Consider the following 20614-nt stretch of genomic DNA (forward strand, 5'->3'; position numbering starts at 1 on the left):
GAGGAGCAGAGACCCGAGGCGGCCGCCGGTCCGAGTGTCAGGTGAACTGAACTTCAGGTAAGAAGTTATGACCTGCAGTCTATCTGGGTCAGATATAAACCAAGTTTAGGTGGAGTTTATTTTCCTTGTGCTGACTTTTTACACTCAGTTACAATAACTCATACTGTGTACTAGCTAGCATGACGGAGTTTCTATACAGCTGGGTGGTGCTATGATGTTACTGATAGTGAACTTTACAGTGGCTTGCAAAAGTATTCGGCCCCCTTGAACTTTCCCACATTTTTTCACATTACAGCCACAAACATGAATCAATGTTATTGGAATTCCACGTGAAAGACCAACACAAAGTGGTGAACACGTGAGAAGTGGAACGAAAATCATACATGATTCCAAACATTTTTTATAAATAAATAACTGCAAAGTGGGGTGTGCGTAATTATTCTGTCATGGAAAAACACACTGCCATCAACTTCTGTTTTGTTATTGTCAAAATCACTGTAATATAATCACTGTACCTTTATATACATGTGACTTATATTAATGCTGCTGCCCTCTTGTGGCTAAAGTGTAATTATGTTCTTGTTATTAGGGAAAACATTTGAGAGTAACATGAAAAATGAGACAGCACTTTGGCTTTAGCTTAAGAAATCCTCATTTTTATGTCATTAGTTATAGTTGCATGTATTCATTATTATAATTTAACCTTTAATATTGATGTCTTAAATTTATTTTGAGTAAATTAGCAATTTTATGGTATTTTATGGTTGTATTAAATAAATACATCACTAATGAATTAATTATTTCAGTAATTAATTTAAAAATGTACATAATCAATTAAAGAAATATATTAATAATGAATTATCCATTAATTTCATTTAAAATGTTTCATTATTTGTGTATATACAATTCAAATTAGTTAATTACATATTTAATCAATTATTGGTTTGTTTTCTATTTTAATTATTTTACTGACACATTTAATGAATTATTTAATGATGTATTTATTTAATTCACGTTGCTACTCCTGGCCCTGCATCGCTGTTCATAAATACATTTTATTTGTCAGCTTCACCCATCAAAGTCAGGGGGCGGGGTTAATGCTGATCAAGTCAAAACCATTGCTTTGGTCTGGTGGGCGTTCTTTTAGTGGGCTTTTCTGTCACGGCCTGCGTGGCAGACTATGATGAGGGGAAGGAGGACCCAAATGCTGGACTCTTTGATGAGGTCAGTGCATTTATTTACAGTGATGCTAAATAATCCAAACAACAATAAATCCCCCAAAAACAACAAAAACAATCCCCCCAAAAAATGTAGTATTTTGGTCTAAACAACCCAAAATGTGATGTCCACATATGTGGACGCCCGGTCCTAGGAGGTTAAATATCTGCTCACTTTGTCAAAATGAACCTAATCATCTCTGATGAGTTCAGTGATGTCTGCCAGCTCACCTTGCAAGTGGTTGAGCTTATACCGCCGACAACGCGGCCACAACTTGTAAACCTCCTGCTGACTATCACCTCTGGAGTTATTTATTTATGTTAGTTTCAACTGTTCCTGCAAAAAGTAAGCACATGTTACTGATAAAAAGTCCAATAGAAGCAAAGTCTAAACTTTGAAAACAAAAAACAAAAACCTGTCTGATTAAGATCTTATCTTTGGGGGGTTTCAATAAGCAGTGTGACCCGTGTATATGCATCAGGGGTGGGTTTTGATTATCGATTTATCGATTAAAATCGATTCTCGCTTGGATAACGTCATATCGATTCATTAAAACCCTGAATCGATTTTTAATATAAATTTTATTTTGGCCAAAACGCCAGAATCTCAGGTTAAACCTCCCAAAGTTTCAACAACCACCAAACAGCTAAAACAGTAAATGAGAGCAGGAACACGGATTCTGCACAAAGACGTAAACACAAAGCACGGAGCCGCCGACGCATCAGAATCAGTGAGATGTGACTTTCTCACCTGACTGCACGGACACGAGCTGAAAGCCGACAGCTCGCTGATTCTGATGTTTCGGCGGCTCCGCGCTTTGTGTTTACGCCCTTTTTGCACTGATTCTGAAGCTGCAGGTTTGATCTCTCTCCAAACAATATTGAGTAAACCAGCAGCAAAAGAAGCTCCAAACTACGCTTCACATAAACATCGTCATGAATTCCCTCTGATTGTTTTACTGCCACCAGGATAAAATCACACTTCATGCACAGCTCTCTCTCTCTCTCTCTCTCTCTCTACTTCAAGAACAGTTTCCTGTTTTCTGCATTATTCGCTTGCTTGTTACGCACAAGTCTACCGTTCTTACAGCCTGTCGGCCGCTGTTTTTTTTCTTTTACTTACTTCTGAAAACAAAGCCTCGTTTCTGCCGTTCAACACTGAACAAATTTAAACTTTTTAACCCTTGTATGGTGTTCGGGTCTGTGAGACCCGTTTTCAGTTTTTCTCAAAAGAAAAATTAAACAATTAATTATTTTTTCAACCTGAAATTCATTGGCTTTGGCTTATTTTCTGTGAAGAACATAAATCCGAACTAATTTTCAATGACCTCATACTGTACCTCCCCCCACGCATTTACATTACATACAAGGTGTTCGGGTCCACTGGACCCAGGTCTAATAAAAGTGTTGAAAGTGTAGGTCCTGTGTTCCCACACTCTGTCTTCCTCCTTTCTGGTGCTGCTGATAGTGTTTTCTTCCCCTCCTGCTCCGCACAAAGTTGCAACATTGTTGAAAATTCAACTATCAACACCGTCTGCTCTTACATTCCCGCACATTTTACCCTCTTTCTTGAGGGATCCTAATTTTATTTTCTCATACCCTGTCCCACCTGCAAATTAGGGGCATAATACTACAAATAAGACTTTGCCAGTGTGGTTCTTTATCACAACTGATCAAGATGGCAAAAGATTATCTGCTGCGAGGGCCATCCAATTGATTTTGGAAGAGAGAGGGGCTTCGGATGATGATGTTGACAAAGAGGTTTCAGAATATTTCACATTTCTGAAAATTCAGAGTCTGACAGTGACTTTGAAGAAGAGGATGAAGTTGAGCACCATTTAGTAACAAAACGAAGATGAGTACTCCATCTGCAGCCAGCTCCAGGACCAGAACAAGCCCACCAGACAGCAAGTGAAGAAATATGGATGTCAATAACTGGTGAAATTGAATGGTCTTCTTGCCCAAGAAATGAGCCACCCTGCAGAGCTGTTACTGTGATAAGCCAGGGCCAACACGGCTGACAGTTACTCATGTGCAGGACATCAAGTCTTCATTTGAGCTTTTCATCCCAGATTCCATCCAGAAAATTATTCTGGATTGCAGTAATCTAGAAGGAAGGTGTGTTTTTGGAGAGAGGTGGAAGGAGATGGACCAAATTCATCTAAGAACCCCAAAGGCCTACTATGGGGTTCTTATCCTTGCAGGAGTTTTCAGGTCCAAAGGGGAATCCACAGAATCCCTGTGGGATGCAGAAACCGGCAAGAAGCTTTCCGTGCATCAGTGTCTCTGGAAAACTTCCACAAAATTTCCAGGATTATCAGTTTTGATAACCGAGACAACAGATCAGCTCGACGGCAGAGAGACAAGCTTGCTGCCATCAGGACAGTGTGGGATAAGTGTGTGCACCACCTCTCCCTGTTTTACAACCCTGGGCCCAATGTCACCATTGATGAGCAGCTGATCCCATTTAGTTGTGAAACATATTGCTTCACGTGTAAATGTGTTGTGTCTTTCCACTCACTCCACTTGATTATAACTGATTAATTTTTTTATAACATTTTATAAAAAAAACAAAAAAAAAAACGAGAAGCACATTAATTCATAAATGTGATCTAACAAAGGTAAAGGGAAAAAATTAACCATGTTTGCTATTCATATGGCTTGTAATTGGGATGAAGTAAACATCTGTTGAGTAATTTAACATAAAATTGTTTGATAGTGTTAATTTGGAAAGCCAAAACTCTAGCGGGTCCACCAGACCCATGAACACTGGCTGAGTAACAAAAATATGAACACCACACAAGGGTTAAAATGATGCAAAATTGCAAAATGCTCAGCTGTGTCTGTAATCAAACCTCTGTAACTTTGCTCTGCTTCACGTCAGCAGCATCAGGTAATGTTCATATGTTCATTAATGGTTTTCTTTTGTTTTTGATGTACTGCAGAATATTTGTATAACATCCCAGGCCAGGAAAACCTTCATGTTTTTCTGTTTGATCCTCAGCTACTTTGACACAAAGGCATCTGCTGTGACGCTCACACCTTTGATAAAGTCTCGCAAGTGTCAGATTTCTTTTTATAGATATAAAAATATAGAAATGTACTGATGCATGACCTGAATTATAATATTTCTGACTGTCTGAGGCAAAATTTCCCCGATTCAAATTGAATCAAATTGAATCGAATCGATTCTAGACATGAGTGACGATGCCAGCCCTAATATGCATATTTTAATAAAAGAGATAATGTTGGTGTTTCAGTCATGTAGTAATTGTTAGCTTTAACTGTACAAGGCTTGTTAGACATAATGAAACACATCGTACAGATTTCTGGATGTTAGACTATAATTTTTATTATGATTATTAATCTTGAGTCTAAAAAGTCAGTCAAGTATATCCAGGATATCTTTCTGTTAACTGGATTCACTGACCCTAACACTGGGACCAGGATAAGCGGTCGCATGAAGCTGGTTACCAGCTGACAATCTTATTATTTAATTAATTTAATTAAGTTATTTAATTTTTCTAATTTTTCCTCTACATTTCCCCTGAAATGAAGGGATTGTGTTAAACATGCTTTAGTTCCTCACATTTTTCTGCATCTCTTTGTTCAACCCCCTGAATTAAAGCTGAAAGTCTGCACTTCAAACACATCTGAGTTGTTGCATTTAAAATTGATTTTAGTGTATGTACAGAACCAAAATCAGAAACTAAGTTCTCTCTGTCCAGATATTTATGGACCTAACTGTATAATCTCTACAGCACGTAAAAAATGCTGTAAATAAAGAAGTCTGTGAAAATGTGGCGCTTCCAGGTCAATTTAAACTGAAGTGATATAATCTTCTCCCCACAGTTTGAGTTTGTATTGTCTCAGCTGCAGACAGACTATGATATTAATATTACTAGTTATTAATATTATTAGTTATAAAGGACACCTTCCTGCCTTTAGTCTTATTCATGATGATTATTAGTCGTCTTCTAATGTCCACAAGTCTGTATGATGTGTTTCATAGTTTCTAACAAGCCTTTTAAACTTAAGTTACTGCATTGCTGAAACACCAACATCTGCTTATTGAACAAAACAAAAACAACCAAAAGACCACACATCTGATTTTATTTTTATTTTAATAGACTTCCAAAGATTATACCAGATAACTGGCCTCAGAATATAATTGAATAAACATGTTTAAAAACGATAACCTAATCCTGTCTTGACAGGCTGAGCTCTTCAGTATCCACCAACAGCATCGTCATGCTGAGTCAGACGTTTCTGCTCCTGCTGGAAATACTCTTCCTCTTTCCACATTGTACCAAATGTTTTTAAATGTTAGTTTCAATTTAAAATGAAAGATTAAAAAAGTGTAACACATGATGCAAATGTAAACAAAAGCCCCTCTGCAGTATCAAGTCTGCATGGCACAGTGACACACTTTAGGTGATCTTCATCCTTGGGAAAAGTGCTGTCAGCTGTTTCCCAGTCCCCTGGCGTCTGTGCTGTTCACAGAATCACAATTCCATCGCTGAACTTCCTCTCTGCACCGTCGATTAGAGCTTGGCACGCTCCCTTCATCCTTCTGCTTCTGTTCCAACGCCGCTGAAGAATTAGGGCAGAGCACAGTCACTCCTTCTCAGGGCACGTCACAACATCTGCAAGTTAAAATATTGACACTCCTCTTTTGCCACACGGCTCTCGCCATGTGTCAACTCCACACAATGAGACATGCACAAGAATGTTGCACATTCTCTCTGAAAAATTCTCCAGGGTTTCTCTTGGAGCAGCTCCACTCCAAACCTGTAACCCTGTGTCAAAGAAACATTAGTCAGTGGTTAAATGTTAAGATTGTTCAACTCCCAGCTCCACCCGGAGCCTGTATCCTTGCCTGTAGACAAAACCCTGTAAGTTAAAACAAACTTCACATTTGCAAACAACTGTAGCTCATAAGAGTCATAAAGTATTCAGCATCACAGAGACAAGTATCATTGCAGGTTTATTCTAAATCATTAAACTCCTGCTTTTGTGCCATAATTTGCTCCAAATCATCGATCATCTCAACTTCATCCCACATTGTAATCAGTGACTTTCCTGAAGTTTGTCACTCACTTGTTTCATCACTATGAGCTCAATAGTGGTCAGATAATGAGCCCCATTTTAACTATTCTATAACCCTGCACATCTGCTCAGTTGTCACTTGTCTGTCTGTGCTGAATCCTTTACAAGCACATTAGAGAAACATTAGCAGTAGCATCCTAGGTCAGGCCTGGGTCACCAGACTCCACAGGTGCTGTAAAAGGTCATAAAGTTAACACTCTGCTGTAAAAGAAGTAACACTGGCTTCAACACAGTATGTCTCTCACACTGTATTCACATCTCCACTGTAATATTCACATTCCTCAACAACACAGTGTAATTTCATCACCAACATACAGCCTGTCAACACAGTTTCCTTCACACAAAAACTCAGTAATCCTGTGGTAGAAAAACATTATTAAGTTGTGTCCTGCTGTAAATCACGTGATCAAATCACATGATTAACCCTCTGCTGTAGAAAAGTAATGTAAATGTTAGAGCTGCGCAGGTGTGTACACACTTTCTCACAGTGACATCTGCATTGTGAGTAATACAGGATCATGAATAACACACTGCTGGTAAATTCACAGACACACAGAAAAATTACAGCTAAAAGCTTAAATTTGCAGAGTTCACACAGTCATGTGACCCAACGTTTCCTCCTCTGGTCTCCTCCTGCTCCTGCAACAAAAGACACACACAGAGATACATCCACCCCTTTGTCACATCTGGGTGGGGGTTAACCTTTGCATAGTGGTGTTAAGTCAGTCAACTCTTGTCAGCTTTCAGCAGTCCAGTCAGTTCCCCATTTTTACTCATTTTTTATTCATTTATTCATTCAGTGCTGATAGTGGAATCTATCGTCGCATTTCGTTTCCACCCTCAGCAATATGACGCCATTTCAAAAAAAGAAAAAGAATTTAGACTGGATCACCGCTGAATCCTTTCAGACAGGGACTCGCTTCCTAATTGCCCCAATAAGTGGCTTTCTCCTGAACCCATTTTAATTTTGGAGAAACTCACTTTGCAACCGTTCCCAACAACATGTTGTGTAGTTCTTCCTGTTCAAATGTTCAGATGTGCTTTAAATGACAGAGATTTAGCAACAAACTTTCAGTGCACTGTGAAAGCAACAGAATAAAAAGGAAAAAAGAAAGAAAGGCCTTGTTAAGTCATGACACGTGTTCTTCATCCCAGGAGGGGAAATCATACCAAACCTAACTGGCAGGTTCAACTTTGCAACAAAAGACAAATCATCAGCCAGATTAATCTCAAACATTCATCCACTCAGCCACACACCTCACACCACACAACATAACCCTGTTGTCTCATCACATAACGACTTTCTTCTCATGTAACCAAATGTGTGCCATGTTAAAACTTCTTCACACATCAGAAACTCAACAATCAGCTCACTCATTCAAGACCCCTCATCAGCATCCTGTTTTCTCCTCTATGATGCAACCATCTGTCCTCCAAAATAATATTCGTCCACTAGTCTATGTATCACTTTCATCTTACTAGTGACTTGGACAAGATGACAAACAGAATCTCATGCTTCATGAGTCAAATTGTTGTCGTGTTGAACAGATTCATGTACTGATCGTCTCCAGAATGTTAGAAGAGCTTCAATGAATCATTAGAAACAACTTACAGCTGCACAGTTGTGTCAAACCAATCTTTGTGTCATTGTGGGATTTTTGAGTTTCTACATGTGACACACGTCTAAAACATGCACACAATTTGAACACAAAACAGGGACATTTGTTACCACAGCCAGATGCTGAGAGCCATTTACTTGTAGTCCTGTGTCTATATATATGTACCATTAGATGTTATTGGAATGAAATGATTGTCAGCTTTGATAGTTTCATGTATGTATGACGGTGAAAAAGCCGTCGGCCTCTGGAAGGAAACAGACGACATTTCAGAGGCTGCAGCAGATTTCTTTGATTTGGGGCCTTTTTCAGCTTTATTGGACAGAGCAGTGAAGATAAGTGACAGCAAAGCAGAAAGAAAGGGGGCGTGGCCCGGGTCAGAATCAAACCAGGCCAGCTGCTCTCCACCTCGTGGCACATGGTCACCTGCTCATCCTAGTGAGCTCCACCAGCAGCCCTTTCACACACTTTACACTGTCAAACACTGTGTGTGGACCTCAGCTAACAACAGGCTACATTTAAGTCTGGACTACATGCTTTTATATTGAGGAGATTTTTCACTGTTTTTATTCCATCAGCAGCTCAACATCATGAGCAGCTTTGACATAAAGACATCAAACTCAAGCTGACTTTAAACTACTTTTAATACAGGGGCTCAAAAACAACAACATCTTCATTATATATCAGGACAGAAAGTCATTTCATCTCAAATGGAAACAGCTTTATTTGGAATAATCAGCACTATCAACTGGTTTGGGATCTCCACCAGTTTCATGTCTTTACAGCTTCTCCAACAAAGTTCCTGTAAAATCAGCATGTTTGTCTTTATTGGTTTGATAGTGATTGATTATTCAGTCCCAATCTGCTGTCATCTAAAGAACAAAATGATGTTTCTATGGGTCAAAAAGCTCCAGATGTTGTCGGCTTCACAAAGAAAACAAAGAACTTAAACACAAAGTGTTTGGAGCCAAAATGTTCCCAAGCTGCTCTTTTTGAAATGGCAGAGGTACAGTGGTGTCTAACAGCCCACTGTGGAAGGCAAACATGTTATTGTTGGATGAAACTTCATGAATCCTTTGTAGATTTGAGCTGTTGGAGCCTTTCTTTTCTCTTCAGGTGTACAGATGCTGAGGAGGCAGGTGAAGCAGGTGGAGCTGTTGTGATGCTGGCAGAGGGTGTGTCTTAGTAACTCTGTGAGGCAGAACTGGATCCAACATTGTGGATGTGTTGATGTTGGAGCCATTAAGAGTCTCTGGCCACACTGTAGGATTTCCCTTTGATCCACTGTGGGGGCATTTTGGAGTCTGTCAGTGAAACTCTTCATGTTTGTGTTTGACACCAGTTTATAGAAACAGAGAAATGTGTCATGCTTTTGTTCGGCCTCCACAAATACACACATTTGTTCATTGGTTGGACTTTTTGTAAGGAGACACATTGAAAAGCATGTTAATAAGATCTTGTTGTTTCCTGTGGATCCGACACAGAGAGTGGACTTCAGACAGAAAGCGTGGAAGAGATTTTAGAGGCCGTGTGTGGCAACAGGAAGTTTCTGTGTGTTTGCTGATCTTACATTTGGAAAACAACACGTGATGTTTGTGGAGTTCTACAATGATTGCAGCTGCCGTCATAGGCAACTCTCGCATTTAAGTTCATTTTATTAGATAGTTAAGTTTGAAACAATAAGTAGTTGAAACAGGGGCGATTCTAGGATCAGAGCTTTGGGGGTGCTGAGCACCAGGAGAGCTGCCCAGCCAGGCAAGATAAACTTTACTTGTCACAATGAGACTTCTTCCCCATCTCTGTCAGTCCCTGCATCCCTAAATGCCTCCAGTTGTCCCGAGTTCTCTCTGACTGTCTCCTTGGTGCATGTAAACCCCTGTTCCTCCCTGTCCTCATCGTCTGTTGTCTTCGTCTCCGTTATCAGTCATCATAATTTTACCATCTCTGTGCAAGTCTGCAAATTTCTTTATTAAATCATAAGATTCTTAAATTCATCAAGTCTCTCTGTGCCTGGGTCCTCGTCACAAAACATGACATCACTGTTTTGTACATTTTAACACAATTTAATCCCAACATTTGTGAAAGAAAAGCAAAACACTTTTTGAAAAGTTTGAAACAAAACCATCAAATCTGATCAAGGTTATTTAAATGCTGCAAAAGAAGAATGGATTAGAATAAAAGAAATACATATCCTAACCTTAATTACTGGGAGAATAATGAATGATGCTCACAGTGAGTAAAAAGTAAACTGAGTGCATTTTTTGGACAGAGATTCACTTTTAATGTGTGTGTATAATATAATACAGATGCATAAAAAACACTCCCGAAACAGAATAAATTATTACAAATAAATTATTACAAAATATTTAAAAAATATATATAAAAATGGAGGCAACTTTGCCTGTGGTAGAATGTATACGATGTATGAAAAAATCTTTACTGCAGATGCTAATTTTACTAATTTAATAATACTAATTTTGTGTTGTAAGATTTATGAGTTTCATGCTTTCATAGTGGTCCTTAGGAGAGCTTGACATTTTTATCAGGTGGTCCACACTGTAAAAAGTGTGAGAAACACTGATAAGTGTCTGTGTGCTTTTGGAAAACATTTAAAGCTGCAGTACAGAATCTTTGAAACCAGCTTAAAACATTTTTAGAAACAGAGCTTCTGCTTCTCTTTACAGCTCCTCACTCCACCAGGGCTGTTTGGTGCTTTCTGATAGTGTGCAAATGTGGTGCACGTACTGCGGCAGTCATACAGACAACTGGACGGTCCAAAAGTTAGCCGACCTATTACTGGCTGAGGTTTTAGTAGAGTTGTGGCTGAACCACATAAAAATATATAGTTAATTTTAATCTCCCCGATCAATGATCATGTTATGTTGGAATATTGTTAAAGAGGGTCAAAAATGTTTCAACCCAGTTTGTTTTGCAGATTCTGTACAGCAGCTTTAATATAGGGAGGACACAACTTCCAGATTGTGAGTAAAATCAGGTTTTTCTTTCTTTGTCAGTTTAACAGTTTCTGTTGTGCCTGTCACTGTTCCCTGTATACTATAGGGCTTTGGAGCGTGATGTCACGGGGGTGGGCGTGGAAAGGATTTTGGCCCGATCTGCCATTTTGGGGGTCTAGCGCAAGTGAAAAGGGAGCGAAGGCACACACAACAGCCATGGTTCGTATTTGCTGTGTGGTCAGCTGCAATGTTCGATCACACGACCGGCAAGAGAATAAGCTTGAAAAGGGTTTATCTTTTCATTCTTTCCCAACCTGAGGCAGCTCGTGTATCGATGTTACCAAACGAAGGCGTCCAGCCTGGATAGCAGCTGTGAGACGAGCTGACGTGCAGTTCTCTTCCATCTCCAAATATCTGTTGGTGCTCCAGACATTTTCATTCCGGTAAGTTATAAATATGTTCATATCCCTCTTTATAGCCTATTAGTTTTATTTGCTATGCGCTCTGAGCTCATAGCAAATTAGAACAAACATCCTACTGAGTGATTTTGCAGAACTACCTTCTATTTATAGAGTTGCTAATTATTTGGCATTATTGCAGCAAACCAGCCGATGAAATGGATGAAACACATCGTGAGGTGAGGTGTAATGTGTACTTTATTGATCATTTTGTTGGAATGTTTCGTTGTATATAATGCTTAAGGACTTTAGTAAGAATATTCATTTAAGTTTGTATTTCCTTTTAGTTCTGACGGCATTGTATCGGCTGTGGTTGGACATCATTACATGTTAAGATGTGGAAGAATCCTCCTGTCCGAAATAAATGTCAGTTTAAACACAAAGAACAAGTTGAGCTTCATTAAGACTCGAGGGGAGTAACAATGATCACTGTTCTGGCAGCATTTTGAGTGGGAACAGCTCAAAGTTATTTACTGATTGAAACAAGCTGAATGTTTCTGTGCACGATGATGAAGATCAGCAGCAGCAGCTCAGCTGATCAATGAACTGACATCTGTCAGTCGTTTCATGAGATGAAGTCATCAGCAGACATTTGTTCTAACTGTGTGATGAATGTCAGAACGTCAGGGCTCTGCTTTAGTCACTGCTTGATGATCATTGGCTCATTGTTGAATCCAGTGGCCCAGTCTGACCTCTGACCCTTTGCTGCATGTCTTCTGTGTTATCTCCACTTTCATGTTTGATCTTCTGCTGTATCGTCCAAAATAAACATCTGAATCATTTCCAACACTTCAGCAGATCTTTAGTTTGGCAGTACAGCACAAAATAACACATATTGTACTATACTGCCCACTTCCTGATCTTATTGGATCTGTGTGTGAGGTTGGTGAAGGAAACACATGTTTACTGAGTGAATCGCTGCCATTAGGAACTAGTTTTTATATCACAGCCTGGAAATCACACAGCACCATTTCTGCAAGTGAAAATATGTCACATGATCCCTACATGTGGACCTTTCACAGATGGATCCAAGTGCAGATTCAACTCTGCATTACATTTGACTTCAGCTGTTACACACTTTCATTTTCTAGCTGTGTCACTTCCTGCTTTTTGGATCAGATAGTTTATCCATGTCCACAAATGTTTGGCTGCATATTTTTATCATCTATATTTTCCAGTCTTCATGCAGCCGATATTTCATGTGAACTCCAATCTGCCACCTGCCATCACGTTTTCAGGGTTAGTTCAGTGTTGGACATGTAGGACAAACAGCAGCACATGTTCTCTAAATGTTTGCAGTCATTTTTAAATGACGCTGATACTACATGAGACATTTTCCACATTTATTGTCTTTGAACAGAGAATAATAAAGCCATCAAACATATACAGGCTTCTGCAAATACAAACTTCTGTGGTGCATTTGATGACCTGCAGAGGAGAACAAGTCGGGCTTTTCAGCCCTAACACAACCTCTTTGTTCTCAATACTACAAAACCTTAAAAGGCTGATATGCAAGTTTGCATGAATCACCAACACAGTTGTGTTTGTTTCTAGTATAGTTATAAATAAGGTGATCAAATATCTGCTGACTGATTAGATCCAGTATCTATTACAGATGAACTGGATATCACAGCATGTTGTTAATCCGTCATATCAAACTAAACCGTGTTGCTGGTGTAAATATCCTCCAATAAAGTCAGATGGGCTGAGGGCTGCTGTTGCCAGGTAATGATGATGTCACACTGGATCTTCTGATCTTGAGCATCTTAGCGCTCGGAGTCTGATGTTGGCTCATGTGTTGTCATACACCAACCTGACGTTCTACTAGTCAAGGCCTCACCTTCACCCACTGATGCTGATCACACAGACCCACTAATAGAACTGTTTTATCAGGTTTATGCAGCGTCACCATTAATGTCACATTTAATCAGAACACATTTACATTACAAGCCCACTACAACCATTATCAACATGTTAAATTACATTATACATCTGCAGTGGTTTAAAGCACCACTATTTTAACCTTCATTTCTCCACCTTAACAGTTCATTCCTCAAATGAAGCAAAAAATGTACCAACAAATAATTTAATATTTATTTTCCAACTTTTACAAGTGAAATCAAACAAGTGTATTTAACAGTGAAACCAGAGTGGAAGCTGCTCATATAGAGTCCAACCCAGGCTAAAGTAAGTTGAGTAGAGCAGCATCATCAAAGTGTTGGCTCTCTGAACACGGTGCAAGATCGCCATCTGCAGGACAAAACTAGTTTTTCTCCTCGTCAACGTCAAGATGATGTCATCGTACAACAAAACATGCAGATCAGGTGACATGACTGTCTGAGAGGCGGAGTTAAACTGTGGCAGGTAAGCATGTGGAGGAGGAGCAACAACTGTATCTGTACTCAGTGTTTTCTAAGTGCATTCACACTCCGATGGATCCATCAGAGAGCAAGTTGGGGTTAGTATCTTGCCTAAGATACTTGACACACAGGTTGGAGGAGCCTGGGATCGAACCATCAACCTTCCGATCAGTAGGTGACCAGCTCTACCTCCTGCATCTGAACAAAGCAGAAGTGCACACCAAACTCAATGGATAGTCAAATGTAGAATCACAGAACAGAACTGCAGGCTGAGTTTGGATGTTTGTCTTTCACAGCTCTCTGTGGCTCACACACACAGTGACGTCAGACACAGTCACACACACTGTTTCATCTGCTTTGTGCACAAATTCATTACTTTCTTCCTTCAATGATCTACATACTACGTGCTGCCCAGTGAATACTTTGCAATGTATTTCATCCCCTTTCAAGGCAGAATTACCCAGTTTATTCCCCATTACGAGACAACAATCAGTCACACTCACACAGACCACGTCTGGCCCGCACTCGTTCACACACAAAATAGGCACCAATGAGAGCTCTATCCTCCTTACATATTGGTGGAGAAACCAAACACTCAACGCCCTCAGCAGCGGAGGAAAAACCTCCTTTCGGTGGAGAAACCATCCTTAACCCTCCTTGAAACTGGCCGGGAAACCACACCTCCTTATGTATATGTGTGTGTATATGCATGTGCTTGAATGTGTGTGTGTGTGTGTGTGTGTGTGTGTGTGTGTTTAACCCACTGATGCTGATCACACAGACCCACTAATAGAACTGTTTTATCAGGTTTATGCAGCGTCACCATTAATGTCACATTTAATCAGAACACATTTACATTACAAGCCCACTACAACCATTATCAACATGTTAAATTACATTATACATCTGCACTGACTTAAAGCACCACTATTTTAACCTGATTCATTTTTTCCACCTTAACAGTTCATTCCTCAAATCAAACAAGATATTTGACTCTCAGAAAATGTACCAACAAATATTTTTGCAATAAAATATTTATTTTTCAGCTTTTACAAGTGAAATCAAACAAGTGTATTTAACAGTGAAACCAGAGTGGAAGCTGCTCATATAGAGTCCAACCCAGGCTAAAAGTAAGCTGAGTAGACCAGCATCATCAAAGTGTCAGCTCTCTGAACATGGTGCAAGATCGCCATCTGCAGGACAAAACTAGTTTTTCTCCTCGTCAACTTCAAGATGACGTCATCGTACAACAAAACGTGCAGATCAGGTGACATGACTGTCTGAGAGGCGGAGTTAAACTGTGGCAGGTAAGCATGTGGAGGAGGAGCAATAACATGACGCTGGAACATCATCATTGCATTATCCAGTTTCCTCTCTAACTGGACGCAGCTGTGAACAAGAACAGCTGTGGAACCAGGGTCCTGAGTGGCATCTATGGATGAATGCAGGTCAGTGTGTTGCTGGTGGAGGTGATGAATCACAGGGTCCATCTCACGTTGGAGTCACAGCTTCTCTTCAGCCGCTCTGCTCTTCAAATGTAAGGAATCGACGGCTCTCCTTTTCAGCTCTGTTGGAATATCACCTTCTTCTGTCTGAGAAATGTTAATGAAACAAACCTGACAAAACACAAACAGCAGCAGTAACAGTAAATTGCACTTATACATTCACTGAAAACCCACATTTGAACTCTACCTACTTGTTCATCGAGGCATGAGCCCAAGGGCAAGGAGACTTCACAGACATGTTGAAATTGTGATGTGAAGACGGTGGACTGTGGTGGCCACTGCAGACTGTTGGACTCTGTTACAATCTTCTTCAGTCTCTGTTACAGACGTGGATTTGATTGGACAGCTTTATAGCGACTCCCTGTCTGTCTCAAACAAAGCATTTACATTCAAAAAGACATTTACAGAAAACACCAACAACACATGTCAACAACACATGATATTATTTATTATATATCATAATCATTTATTCATATTTATTTTTCAATGAAGATGACAACCAACTGGAGCTTGAATCATTGAATTTACACCAAGCACTTCAGATATATTTGAAGATTTCTACATTTTATAACTAGTGACAAAAATTCTTTGTGTTGTCAATAGAGACACATTAAAGCAAACTTTGCTTGATAACAATAAGCTCAGTTAAATCAGTACAATAAGTGTGGAGCCCTTCCCTGAGAACGTGTCTGCGTAGGTTCTCAGTCATCCAGGTCATGGTAGTCGAAAGAAGCAACCACAACCTCCCTGCAGAACATTTTGCAAAGTGAAATTTGTTTATTGTCCCATCAACAGTTTACCTGCAGAATGGGTACAAATATCTTTTCTGTGAGGAAGTGACGCAGAAAATACAATGTTTCCCTCTGTGACAATGAAAAAGTGCTTGAGATTGAGTAGAGCGATCCTTCTTCCTTGCTTCATTTCTTGCTCGCAGTCTCTCAGCGTTGACTGGAAAATCAAATCAGACTCACACCATCTGCTTGTAATGTGGGCGTGTCTGTCAGTAGTTTGATGAGCACTCTCTGGCCTAAACACAATAGGAAGATCAACACCGCCCCAAAACAAACATTTCCAGATTAGATGAATGGCACCGTAATTGGAAATGGTAACATTAACACGTTAACTTCCTGTGTTTGGTCTGCAGTGGGTGTCTCGTGATTCAGGGATCTACATTTAAAAACGCACATGTAAAACTGACAGCAAGGTTTTCCCATCATATAGTCGACATAACTAAGCACAACTGTTAACCTTTATGTTTGCTAACATTTGAACTCTTACGATTGGAATATCAACAAAACACTAAATATAGTTTAATTCAATCCTACCTGAGCTGGTTGAATTGAACCAGTTTCAAATTCAAGTTCAAATTGTATTTATCACACACACAAAACCATACACAGTATGACATGAGGTGAAATGCTTGTAGCTGTGCAATGCCCGATCAGTTTCATGACATACTTCCTCTTCCATCTGGGAACAGAATCTAAAGACAGGAAGTAGCCACTGTCAGCTTCCTGAGTACCCAATAAGAAACAAATCAGGCAAAATCAACAAACCTTTGGGTCTCGTTTTCAAAAGTGCATGTTTGTCAGCTTCTGTCTCTCTTTCCATCCACTGTTGGATGTCTTGTTCTGAAATAGTCACTTGGACAAACATGGAAGAGAAAAGATTCACTTGCGACTACAAGCATACGTTCCATTAAAGTCGGGTTTCTCGGGGACTCTTTCAGGATGGCAGAAATCTCCTCCACAGCAGACTTGTGACCTTCTCCTCTTTGTCCCATCTCTGAAGGAGCTGCACTTCTATCAGTAGGAACTGTCAGCTCTCTCAGTTTGAATGTAAATGAGTCATTTTAACTACTAATACAGAAACATGTGTACCTAGATCCGATGACTTCCTCCTCCCATAATGCAATAATGCATCAATCAGAATTTCCAGTCGATCTGATAGAGTCATCTCTTTGTGACTCCTGCAGATCTTCTGAGGAAGGAGCAGAACCTCTCCATGCCTTCTCCATCGTTCAGCCCAAACCCAGGAAGCCGTCGTGTGCTCTAAAAGATTTCTGATTAACACATATTTACTGTTTACTGTACAAGAGTTTATCAAAGTATGGACTGAATAGTGTGTGCATGTGCTTAGGATGACATGTGTGTCAGTTTGTGTACATTGACCAATAAATCATAGCTGGCACTGCAGTTTATGTCCATAAACATGGACAGCCAGGGAAATACCTCGAGGTGTTCCTCCTCCATTTGTCTGATAAACACCAAACAGTGTTTTATAAACAGGAAATGTTGTTCTTGTGTCATATAGTAAAAGAAAATACTCACATGTATATGTGAGGACGGCACACACACGGTGTCGTATATGAAATTCAGCTTGATGTTCTTGTCCTGGTATCTTTTCACCAGCTCACTGATGACATACGTTGGATCTGCTCGCCTGTTTAAAAAAAAGATCATCTCAATGGTTTCGAGTCGATAAGAGACATAATATTTTTGGGAAACATTTGGTGACATTGTTGACTGTAGGTTAATGACGTAAGCATTGATTAACAACTCAGCATTCTCCATGAATCATGTTCAAAAACATAAAGGGAATTTCATGACGACAGGAGGCTCCAAATACACCAGTTACACCAGTTACACCAGTTACATCCTGTCTTTTTTGGCTGGTTTTGTGACTGAAGTAAATTTCCAGCTTTAAAGTTGCTACAATCCTAATTACAAAAGGAAATAGTAGACCTCAATCAGCCATAATAACTTTAACATGACAGAAATTATCTTTAAAATAAAATAAAAAATAGGGGTGTGTGTGTGTGTGGGGAGGGGGGGGCACTCAACATCTGCACATTCAAAAACATCTGTTTCCATCACAAATACTTCAAATGTTGTCTCTTACATAACCAATCCATTTAAAACTATGACTTATTTAGGAGAACACCTCACTAGTGATGGAGCAGTGACATGAAATTTCCTTCAACATTTCCTCAGCTCAGCTGGTTTGGAGCTATCAGGATGAGACAGCAGATATTCCTCTACATCTTTGTCTCTTACAAACATGATGTTTCCATGAAAGCGCTCAATAATACTTCTTCTTTTTCTTCCAAGACCAAAGTCGGCATCCATGCTCACAATCATTGTGCCATCAGTCTGAAACCAAACATCAACACTGGTTCATCCATTTCTGTCATTGACGGAACCAAATCTTATGACAGGATTATTAACTTGGTTGGTAGATCATTAGATAGCACCTCACAGACTGATCACCAACCCACTCCAGTGCACATAAGAGTAGAAAATATGATCTAGTGTCAACATTTACAGACTTTTTAGCCTGAAACATTTTTATATAGAGAAATGTGTCAAATGCTGTTAAACTGTATGATCTGCATTGTGTTGCACTGAGGAATGACACTCTAGTGTCCTCAGTTGTTGGTGAAATACTGAGATATGAACCTGCTCGTTTGAAGCTTTAGGACTAAAGAGTTATTGTCAATGTATGAAGACAACAATGATTTTTTTGGATTAGCTACAGAAACATGAATTTATATCAATCGATGATACAGCAGCATAACAGAATGACTCATTTCTGATGTCGTTACGATATCAGGTTGGAAAATGTTGAACCTAAAGTATTAAATGACCTCCAGAAAAGTAAGACAGTGAGTCATCCCACAATTGTTTTTATGAACCTCCTGAGACCCACTGCCCTCATATGGCGACATGGTGATGATGGTAGCTCCACCTTCATCCTCCTCTTGCCAATATATCCACTAACCCTCTGTGCACAATCTGTCTCAGCCTCTCAGACTTTCAAACCTGAGCTGTGCCTGCCATGTACTCATTGCTAAACCTTTTCATTTTGGCCAGTTCAAGCATTTAGAAATAAATAAACACAAAAACACCATTCAAAGATAATTTTTACTTTTTGTACTTATCAGGTACGACCAATCTGAAATATCTTTTTGAGAAATGAACATTATATCCTAAACTTGACCTCAGGCCCATCAGGTTAATGCAGTCATTACATGGACATGTTTCATTTTAAAATGAGATCAGAATAGTTTGGCATTAAGTCATAAATCTGTAAGAACAAACCTGTGTTCACAAACATGTTTATCTCTCTTGTGTTTACTGCGCGGGTCTGTGATCCTCTGGTAAATGTAGCTGTAAATGTTGTTTTCCAATATACACGAGTACTGCTGCGTTCATACACCGATGTTCTCCATGTTCTTTGCAAATAATGCAAATGCTTGTGGATGGTGCTGAGGATTTATATGACATCTTTCAGTGAACCCCACAGGCTGAGTTCTTCTCTCTTTGCCTAACTGCTTGCTGTCTCTGAACCAAAAGAGCTCCAAGTCACATTATCCATGTGCTCAAGTGCAAGTGCTGATCCATGTTCTCAGCCAGTGGTGTGACTGGTGTGGGGACAGGTGAACCAGTCTGACTGAAGCTGGGAGGTGAGGACTTCATTCATTCAATAACAGCCCCTCTCGCTCAGTTTTTTCATTCGCTCTTGCTCAGATCTCTGCGAACCTGCTCGCAGTGTGTCGCTCAGTGTGGTTTATCATCTTCATCTTAACTTCCTGCTTCTATCATAGTTAAAGCTGATGAATCCTCTGGACATCAAACACTGATGGTGTTATTGGAGCTGAGTGAAGTTTGATGGCTTTATTATCCACGCTGTGACACATGGCAGCTGTCAGAGCAGAACACATGAAGTCAGCAGGTGTGTTTAAATTCAGCCTCTGCTTCCTCTGGAGGTCCATGACATCACAGCGTGGCCGCAAAGGGCGTCCAGAGTCCTAGCCTCCCACAAACATGTCCAGCTTCTCCCTGGATTTGAAGCACAGGTGGGCCCACCCTATCCCAAGATGCATTGCAGCGTGGTGGTGGAACATATATTTTGGGTCCAGAGATGGAGCAGCTCTCTCTCTCTAAGTCTTTGAGGATGTTTTCTGTTTGAGTCTGGCTTCAGTTCAGTCTAATTTAGCAGCTGTGGGATCAGAGATTGTAGGGGAGGAACAGCCACACCCACAGGTGAGTTTCCCACCCAGAAACAGAGCGTGAACATCACCTCTGTTTGTGATGTGTTGGTCACAAGTTTTGCTCTGGGCTTTTAAGTGGAGGGTGGAGCTTGTGGATGTTGGCTGCTGTGTTTGCACATGCTCAGTGTGACAGGATGTTGGCTGATGTGTTTGCACATGCTCAGTGTGACAGGATGTTGGCTGCTGTGTTTGCACATGCTCAGTGTGACAGGATGTTGGCTGCTGTGTTTGCACATGCTCAGTGTGACAGGATGTTGGCTGCTGTGTTTGCACATGCTCAGTGTGACAGGATGTTGGCTGCTGTGTTTGCACATGCTCAGTGTGACAGGATGATGTCTGCTG

The 20614-nt window shown here is 40.1% G+C and overlaps 1 protein-coding gene and 1 long non-coding RNA gene across 2 annotated transcripts in view; both read right to left on the reverse strand.

Annotated features, from left to right (window-relative positions):
- LOC145425230 (protein NLRC3-like) overlaps positions 1–20614 on the reverse strand; it is a 611895-nt gene that overhangs the window by 58132 nt on the left and 533149 nt on the right. The gene's annotated exons all lie outside the window — the stretch shown is intronic.
- LOC145425280 (uncharacterized) lies at positions 14733–17925 on the reverse strand. The gene is made up of 2 exons (XR_013905938.1): positions 17550–17925; positions 14733–17281 (listed from the first exon to the last, which is right to left on the reverse strand). It is a non-coding gene; the product is annotated as an uncharacterized LOC145425280 (long non-coding RNA).

This window comes from Astatotilapia calliptera, chromosome 3 (assembly GCF_964374335.1).
Source record: "Astatotilapia calliptera chromosome 3, fAstCal68.1, whole genome shotgun sequence".
NCBI lineage: Eukaryota > Metazoa > Chordata > Actinopteri > Cichliformes > Cichlidae > Astatotilapia > Astatotilapia calliptera.